The 10161-nt window shown below is 36.7% G+C and overlaps 1 non-coding gene across 1 annotated transcript; it reads right to left on the reverse strand.

Annotated features, from left to right (window-relative positions):
• Positions 1-2194: 2194 nt before the first annotated feature.
• LOC116568330 lies at positions 2195-2301 on the reverse strand. Its single transcript, XR_004276554.1, has one exon. It is a non-coding gene; the product is annotated as a U6 spliceosomal RNA (small nuclear RNA).
• Between the last annotated feature and the right edge of the window lie 7860 nt (positions 2302-10161).

Genomic DNA, 10161 nt, shown 5'->3' on the forward strand with positions numbered 1-10161 from the left:
TTCAGCTCAGGTCATGATTCTGGGGTCCTGGGATCAAGCCCCACATCAGGCTCCCTGCTTGGCAGAGAGCTTGCTTCTCTCTCTCCCTCTGCCTACAGCTCCCCCGACTTGTGCCCTCTCCCTCTCTCTCTCTCTCTCTCTCTCTCTCTGTCTCTGTCAAATAAATAAATAAAATTTTTTTAAAAGTGTAATGTATGTAAAAATATATCAGTTGATACAATCTCACTTTGGCAGACATATAGCCTATAATAACCATGCATTTCTCCAGGTCCTGAATAGTAGATATTTTGGAGGATACAATCACAATGAATCAACAAGTTTCAACTACCACTTAGCTCCTAACTAAATTCTTACTTTTATGTAAAATAAGCTGCGCTATTAGAGTCTCATTTTGATTATCAGTAAAAGTACTCTTCAACGGGTTTTGTCACAGAAATGGAGAAATATAAACTTTTTTTTCCAGAAATCTGTAATGTAAGTAAATATTATACTTTTGCTCCAATCATAAGGGTCTATTTCAGACTAAAAAAAAAAAGATCAGAATTCACCAATCACATTGCAGTATGGAAATATATTTCCTTAACAGAATGTAAATATGTCTTATATTTGCACTAAAGATGTTCTGATGAAGCTAGAGTCAGCTTCTCTATAAGGTGGAAGTGTGCTAGTATAAGCAAATATCATTCAGATTGAATAACTCATTCTCCAATTTGTAACAAAAGGCTCATACACAGAGTCAAAAGTTTTAATCAGAGTTGAACTATATGGTCTGTTATGAACTGAATGTTTATATCCCCCTAAATTCATATGTTGAAGTCCTAACTCCCAATGTGGCTATATTCAGAGACAGGGCTTCTAAAGAAATAAGTTAAATGAGTGCATAAACGTAAATCCCTGATTCCATAGAATTTGTGTCCTTATACCAAGAGACACCAGAATTCACTCACACTCTCTTTCTCTTCCTCCCTTTGTCTTTCTGTCTCTGTCTCTCCCCCAACCTTCCTTGCACACCAAGGAAAGACCATATGAGAATATAGCAAGAGGAAGCTGTCCTCAAGCCAGGACACCTTCTCCAGACATCAAATTTGCTGGCACCCGGATCTTGGACTTCCCAGTCTCCAGAGCTAAGAAAATAAATTTGTATTCTTTTAACCAACCAGTATGTATTTTATGGTAGCAACCCTAATTGACTAATACATGGTTGCTTCTATTTCAAGGTGCCATAGCATTACATATGCAAAAAAACATACATATCTTTTCTCTAAGAAAAGCCACAAGAAATTGCTTAGTGATGTTAAGTCTTTGAAAAGTATTTGTTTATTGTTTATACTTAGTCAAGGTAATTATGAATATAAGAGCTTCCTTAAAAGAATTTCAAATAATTGCAATTGAGCATGAAAGCATCACCTCAAAATAAATGCCTGCATATGTAACCTTCCTGAATTTAATAGACAGAATGCATCATTTCACTATATCAACATGTTTTCCATTGGTAAATATTTTCTCTTCATCATGCATAACTACTTGGTACTAATGAAGTCTAAGGGACTGGCATGAAAGCCTAAACATATCTACATCTAAGTAAAGCTATTGGTAAAAACCAGTTTATTTTTTCAAGGAAGGCCCCACCTTCTGGCAACAACCAGAAGAAATATTGATAATTCATTATCGTTATATACGAATCTGAGAAGTACCCTGTAATTATGAAATAGTTGTCCATAAGAACCTCAGCAAACTACACAAGATATATTTCACTGAATAACAAGAATTTTTTTTAATTAAAGTACCTCTAGGACACTTAAAGTAGAGGTATGTTTGAAATGAATTGAGTTGATTTGAATTAAGTTCAATATCTTTATTTCTTCCCATAAAAAAGTAGTGACAGCAAGTTATTTACCAAATATGATAATTATGTAGTACTTGTCACCTAATAAATAGCCCCCAAAACCAAACATTTATGTTTTTTAAGTTTTTTTTTTATTTTAACATAATACATTTTCAAAACCAGGAAGTTGATTTGGTACACTACTATTAACTTAGGTACAGATCACATTTGGATTTGATCAGTTTTTATAACAAGCACAGATTTTTATATAGCTTTATTAAAGTATAACTGATACACAAAAACCTGCACATATTTAATGCCTGCACAGTGATGAGTTTGGACATAGGTCTGCACCTGTGATACCGTCACAAAAATATGGAACGCGTCACGAGTGTGCATGTCATCCTCCTGTAAGGGCCATGCTGATCTTCTCTTTTTCATTCCAATGTTAGTGTATGTGCTGCGGAAGCAAGCACGATAAACCAAATATTTTAGTTTTTATCCTGAAAACTAAGGCATGCTCACCTTAAGAAGTACAATGGAAATTAGGACAGTGATCAATTACAAGTAATCTAATTTGCCATCATTTCCTTCCATTCTTACCTGCTTTTGTAATATGACTCACCCAATATGAGACTGGACTTTAAAAACCTGCATGTCTGGGGCATCTGGGTGGCTCAGGACCCTCAGGCAGAGGGTCAGATTCCTGGCTTTGGCTCAGGTCATGATAGCAGGGTGGTGGGACCCAGCCCTTTGCATCAGGCTTTGCGCTTAGCGGGGAGTCTGCTTGAGATTCTCTCTCTCCCCCACTCTTCCCCCCCACTCATGTACTCTCTCACTCTCTAAATAAATAAATAAATAAATAAATCTTTATAAAAACCTACATGTTTATCAAAAAGAAATGAAAAAACTACAAGTTCATGTGAGATAAAAGAATGTTGAAATAAACTTGCAAATGACTTAAAACTGGCTTTTTTCTTTTTTTAAAAAAAAAGATTTTATTTATTTATTTGACAGACAGAGATTACAAGTAAGCAAGAGAGGCAGGCAGGGAGAGAGAGGAGGAAGCAGGCTCTCTGCGGAGCCAAGAGCCCGACGTGGGGCTCGATCCCAGGACCTGGGATCATGACCTGAGCCGAAGGCAGAGGCTTTAACACACTGAGCCACCCAGGCACACCAAAACTGGCTTTTCTCACAGTAGTGTTTGAGGTGTGGGGAGTGAGAAAAATCAACTAGGTCTCCACCTGACATAATTTATTGACACATATATTGACAAGGATTATTTCTTATTGCTAAAAGTTACCCATTACTTGCAAAGGGATTTTTTTTTAACTTTTTTAAAGTTTTGTTTTGTTTTTGTTTTTGTTTTATGAAATCTAAGAACACATTTCATTCAGGAACTGTTACAACAAGGAAAAGAGACCTCAGTATAGAACTGAGTTCAGTTCCAAATAAGCACGGACAGGAGAAATTTATAGCCAAGTGATAAGGTCAGTGGTAGAGGTCAGTGGATAGAAAGGTCCTAAGAGGAAACATCAAGGATTAGGAAAGAGCCTGGTAAATCAATTCGATAGGATTCTTGCTGAGGTCAGGCCAGAGTGACCAGACACTAAGGAGTGGGAAGAAGGAATCTGACCAGATATCAACGGTGATTGCGTATCAAGATAAGGAATTCCTGCTCTGGGGGGCAATGCAGACCCCCCAGGACAGACACTGAAGATAGGGACCTGGAGAGGAATTAGAGGTGCTGAGTGGAACTAGGTTCCACAAAGAAGCCTCCAATACTCCTCTTTCAATTGGATCCAACGAAATATAATTAGGTGAAGACAAAGGGGTTTGTGTGGGTAGGATTTTCTCCAAATGGCACCCCTATATCCTTATTAAATGAATAAATTTCAAATAAAAAATTCACAGGGTTGACAAATAGAAGAGGGGTCTAAATGCATACCAGATAGCCAAGGAATTCTTTGCATAAAACTCCAGCAATCGGGTCACTCACTCGAACATATATAAGCCTGCATCTGCCACACAATCCCCCTAGAGAATAGGTTTTAAGTTACAGGATGCAGTACTGGCAACTTCTATGTCTACTGACAAACCTAATGGAACTAGCTATTAGTCTAATTCAAAGTGCAGTTATGACATGAAAAGCTATAGCTCATTGCCCAATTCCACCAAAACAAAAAAGGAAGAAATTCAAAGAAGAATGCCCAAACCTAGAATAAGCAAAGTTTCTGAGGTTACATGTCATTTTATTCTCCTTCATTTTTAATGTTTTAGCAGGTATTACTGAATACATCAAACTACCTCACTGTAATTTAGTCTCTGATAAAACACTTTACCATCTGGCCAACTTCTTTCCAACACTTTCATCGGTTTTCCCAAACTGATAGCAAAAGAGGGTCATTTGTTTCATCTCTTGATCTCCTTTTTCACATCACATTGAGTGATTCCCATTTAATACATCTCATGAGCTGATACTACAGAATGTGAAGGAATGCAAATGATCTGGCTGGTACAATTGGAATAAAATTTATAATTGCTGTGAAATGAACAAGGGGCCTCTAATTATACACATTAATAGGACAAAGATGCACAGTGTTCTGCTTATGATGGTTTAATGACATTAGTTTTATGGCTGGGATTTCTAGCATTTCTCCCATTATGCTGTATGTCATATTAGGCAATTAGTAAATTGGTTTAAACCACACAGGGTGGTTTTAAAATCCAACCCATACTTGTGCTGATATGTTTCCTCTTCTTTACATTCTCTTATGACAGGCATTACATGTAACACCCTTGACTACCACTCAGTAAGTAAAACAGGTATCACCTTTCCATCAGAGCACTACTAATAGCTTCATACTGAAGTATTTCTCCTCAGATGGACCTGGATTTAACATGTGGATTTAATCTTTTGTTGTCATCTATCCTTTAACATAAACAGAGATGCCCATTTAACAAAGTCCAGGAAAGCTAATGGAAATGCATCCAATCCGATGTGACACTTAGAGGGCACATAAGGGCAATAATATCCAAAAAATAGGAAAGAAAAGTAAAGCAGAAAAATTCCTTTTCATACTTCAAGTGAGAGAAATGCAATTCCATTGCTCTACTGAAAAGCAATATCCACAATATGACTGAAAAGCAGCATCTACAAATAATTTCACAATTGCATATGCAAAGTTTATTTCGACAAAACTTTTTCTTTAATGTATCTGATAAATATCCCAAATGGAAGAGAAAATGGAAAAGAAGTAGTGATTTTTTTTCTCTCTCTTTTTAGATACTTTGATTCATGGCGTAAGTTCTCTTTATGATTTTTTTTTGAATAAAATTGTTTCATCTGCATAACCTAGAGATTTTATGACCCCTGGAAGCATTTTCTCCAGGTGCAGTTCCTAATATGATTTCAGCATTTTAGATTTTTCTTCTTTTATAATTTCAGGCATTTGGAGAACCAGAGGGAAATCTTGACAGTCAAAAAGGTCATTAGGAGTCGGCAGTACAATTTTATAGTTCAGTGATGTAAACCATTACTCTTTTCAAGCGTTCAAAAGATCATGCCAACCTCCATTGGACTGCCATTGGAAAGGATCTTCTGTTACATTTCCGTAAATTGGACACCACGAGCAGAGTTTACATGATTGTATCTTGTAAGTGCAGAATTTAAAGCACTGAATCCTTGTGATCACTTTATCATGGTTGAAGCTGAGATTCCACCAATACCTTGTAAAAGTACAGGGCTAAGCACTGTGATGGACACAATGAATAAGGAGAGTACATTTAATTTGGAAGACTGCATATGAAAAGAGAGCTAACAATGCAGTGTGGAGGGAAGAGGAAGACGAAATGGGTTGGTACTCTAGGACTAGCAGTGTGGTATTGGCCAAACATTCATCACTGATGACCTGATTTTGCCAGGTTTTAAGTGACTTCACCAGGGAAAAACACTAAGGCTATTATTAAGATAAACTGGTGCCGTATAAAATGGTGTGTATGGGGTGCCTGGGTGGCTCAGTGGGTTAAAGCCACTGCCTTCCACTCAGGTCATGATCCCAGAGCCCTGGGATTGAGAAAGAGAGAGAGGAGGAAGCAGGCTCCTCTGCAGGGAGCCTGCTTCCTCCTCTCTCTCTTTCTCTCTGTCTGCCTCTCTGCTTACTTGTGATTTGTCTGTCAAATAGATAAATAAAGTCTTAAAAATAAAATAAAATGGTGTGTAATCTGGAGATGCATCTTTGGTTTTGTTTGTTTTTAATACAAAGAAAGAAAGAAAGAAAGAGAAAGAAACAGGTGAATTGAGAGGAACTGGGGATTAGTCCTGGTCCATTTAAGAGACTGAAGAAAAGAAAATGAAGCCAGAAGTAGACATAGATCTGTTTGTAAGAGGATGGGGAGTTAGTAAAGAAAGGTCATGTTGGGGGCTCAGCCTCCTCTCTCTGAAACAGAAGTCAAGATTGTCTCTAAATTTACAGAAGTGCAAGGTAAGACACATGACGTACAGATGGAAAGCCTGGGCTAGTTGCTGAAACAAATCAGAGAGCAGCTGTTCAAGTGTGACTGCCTCTGATTTTAAAATCTAACAGGTGTAGGAAAGCAGAAGGAAATTTTTCATGATTTTTGATTTGCAAGGGGATTTCAGGGGCTGATGTAGAAAGTCAAGGAGGCAAAGGACCTGACTCTGTTAGCTAAAGGACACTTGAAGTGAATGGGGTGTTGAGAAAGGGAAGGAACACTTAAGTAAGTCCAGAACTAGAAGGAAAATTTGGATGTCAAGAGACAGAATGCCCAACAAGATCAAAGAGCAAGAGTGTGGGGGGAATGCTGGGAAGGTGTCTGAAAGAAATGATGCTGTAATTGGCAAGAAAGATAATGAAGTTTAAGCCTCCTAATCCATTTCAGGTGAAGGTAACGTTCAGGAAAGGGCTGTGGAGATCAGTCCCTGGAGATAAATAGAAGGGAGAGACATGGGTACAGAGGAAATAAGAAGCCATGACAATTGAGATATTCGGGATGATTGATATGGTGAAATCACATAGGGTAATCGAAAGTGAAGGGATGGGGATGGTTCAAACATAGGAGTCATTTTACCTCAATAAATGCCTGAAATGTGAATGAAAATTTGCATTTTTATACTTATGTAAATGTATGTAACTTTACATAAATGTAAATGATAGAAAGGATACAGACTGTGTAACAAATGGTTCGACTCTCATATTGAAAAGTTTTGTGTGAGTTTGAAAGTCTTGGAGAATGACAATACTCCTCCCAGTCTTGAAAAATGTGAGAAGCCCCAGGGAATGAGCCTTTCCACTGAACAGACCTACAAAGGAAATAACGTTCTCAGGAAATAACCAGATTATTCTGATTATTCTCGGAAATAATCATGCTTCTATGATAAAACACAGATAATATAGATAAACTTCTATAAATTGTAATATGATCAAATGTACTGTTTATAATTCTGAAAATGTTTGTAGTCAGAGACAACAAAAAATTATAGAACCTGGTATACTACTTGTTAGCTTGGGAGTTCAAATAAGTATTGAATCATGCTGAATCATACTGACAAAACATTAATTACATTAACTTCATGACATTAATACTTGCCTCTTTTTATTCCCCCCTTTGCCTAATTGAGACTTTGTTACATGAAGTAAATTAATTCTTGACATAATATGTTTCTTTGCATTATGGCCTTTGTCAAACAGTTTTGCCTCTATTGTCCATCATGTTTTTACATCTGGATTTGGGATATACATTAGTATGATAAAATGATTTCCCTGTCATTTTCCCATGAGCTATTTCTCATTTGGTTAAATACCTCTTCAGGGGGCTGAGACTCCATTGATTTCCAAGTGAGACCAGCATGCTGATGAGATTTTTAGATCATATCGAATAATGAAAAATTGGACTCTTCATTGGTCTTCCCCAAGAGGAATTCAGCAGAGTCACGGAAACACCAGTGAAAAAATACAGAAACCAAGGGACAGCAGGTAGAAGAATTAGTCATGGTTGCTCCGGAGTATAAAATTTTACTTCCAATACACTGTCAAAAATACTGAATGATTTAATATAACATGTTAGGCTAGCTTTTACCAAAAAAATGGGTTTCTGAGATTTTCTTTCTTTCATGCCCCTGTGTTTTCTTGCCTTTTTTTTTTTTTTTTTAACCTGGTTCCAGTTTCCTTACATACTTGCTGGGGATAGGATTTTTAGAGCACTTTGCCAAGACTTACTCACATGAGTCCTATTGACCTTGATCAAGGCCACAAGGCAAAATCTCCAGTCCTTAACTTTGAAAATAAACTTGATATTTCCAGTCACATTTTCATCTGGTTTTGTTATTCCACATATGAGAGTTATTTCTCTGAGAGGTTTGATTTACTTCAATTAATTATTATTCAAAAATATACCCTGTGAAACAATTGCAACCAAATACCAAACAAATGAAAACAGATGGTAGTGTAATCTTGAGAAAGAATTTTGTCCCCCGGGGAGGGCAGCAGGAGGATATACTATAGACAGAATTTTCTTACACTGCCCTCAGAAAGTTAACATTAAAAGTGACTGAAATAAGGTTTGCTGGTATCTCTCTCAGTTTTAAACATGATTGTATTTCTAAGGTAAAACATTTATAAAAATTATCCAGAACTTCCACAGCTAAAGTCAATTACTTTGTTTTGTGGTCTCACAATTACAACATTGGGTCCATGCCAGACCAAAGAAAAAAAATGCACGCAATGGATTTAGAAAATATGACATCAGAATGATAAAAACACATTGAGAACTGAACAAAATTTCAAGAACTCATTAAAAATTTCCCTCAGTTATTAGGACATTTTTTACTTTTGTTGTTCCAGCTCTATCTTTGTAGATTTTATCTATTCAAGACCAAAACAGTTCATTAATTTCATCAGCTCCTTTAAAGAGTGTATCTGCAGGGGGCGCCTGGTGGCTCAGTCAATTAAGCATCCGACTTGAACTCAGCTCAGGTCTTGATCTCAGGGTCGTGAGTGCAAACCGTGTTGGGTTCCACAGGGGACGTGGAGCTACTTTAAATAAATAAATAAATACATAAATACATAAAATTGCACTTGGCTAAATTTTTTTTAAAAATCTTCTAGAAAGTGAAAAGCATTCTAAATATCTAAGGACAATACCTTTCACCATGTTAGGAGGGGGTCCTTTGGTCTCATTATCAACCATTAAAAAGGTGCTGAAGTGAGTCTGCTCTGGAAAAGCAGGCCTCCAGGGCACAAGATGAAGACATAAAGGCAGGTTCACCAGATATTAATCAGTCAAAAATACCTCTGTCTGAGAAGCCTAGTCCAAGATCCCCATGAGGCAATGTACTTAACACTTCCCAAACTCCCTTTTCAGCACAGATCACCCACTACACTTATGGTGCCAGATGGAATCTTGAAAAAGTGCTGCAATGCAATCAGACATCAAAGTTAAAATGAATTTTACAAACAGCATTAACGCTAACTACATTTCCAAACCACTTTTGGCATATTTCTTGGGTCTCCTCCATTCATTTTGCCAGCAGTCGTTGATTTAAAAGGTTATGTGAATGTGTATATTTTTTCCTAATGTAACATTTACAGAGAAAGCACTTATGTAAATAAACCTTTGGAAAATGAGGCTGTTATGATTAAAGCACAAATGTGGGCATATGCCATGGAAAATACTGTTCTTTTTCTCTAATACTATGTTAAGGAAAGTTATCTAAATAAATTTCAAGTAAACATTTTATACATACAATCGCTATTGAAGACACTCAATTTTCCACAATATTATAAATTTTAAAAAAGTGTGAGTGCTTTTAGACTGGAAATAATTAATCACACTTTTCCTGGTACAAAGATCAGAGAGAGCACATATGTTCTCATATCTTTATAATACATTATTTTATGTTAAAACACCAGAGCCAACTCTGCCTATTTTTAAAATTCCACAAGTATTGACATATGTCACCTGTGTTGCAGCTCCATTTGGCCAACTCTCTGCACTCACCAGGGAAGAATTGATCTTCAGCTTTCATTAGATGATACAAGTAGACCCTTGGCATAAAAAAAAAAATTATTTTTAAAAATAAGAGAATTTGCTGCCTAGGGGTGACACCACTACTGTTCTCCAGTGATTTGAATTATTGAATGGGCTAAATAAAAGCTGTTTCTATTCTCTTTTTGCCCAGACTAACCACCTGAAATGCAAGTTGACTTTTTAAAAATTCTTTTATCCCCTCAGCTTGGTAGGATTTATCCTTGAATGTTCTGTTCTGCACACTCTGTGTGGAATGCTGCCACGTATTTATCTAGCAATCTCTAAAA

This window comes from Mustela erminea, chromosome 10 (assembly GCF_009829155.1).
Source record: "Mustela erminea isolate mMusErm1 chromosome 10, mMusErm1.Pri, whole genome shotgun sequence".
Classification (NCBI taxonomy): domain Eukaryota; kingdom Metazoa; phylum Chordata; class Mammalia; order Carnivora; family Mustelidae; genus Mustela; species Mustela erminea.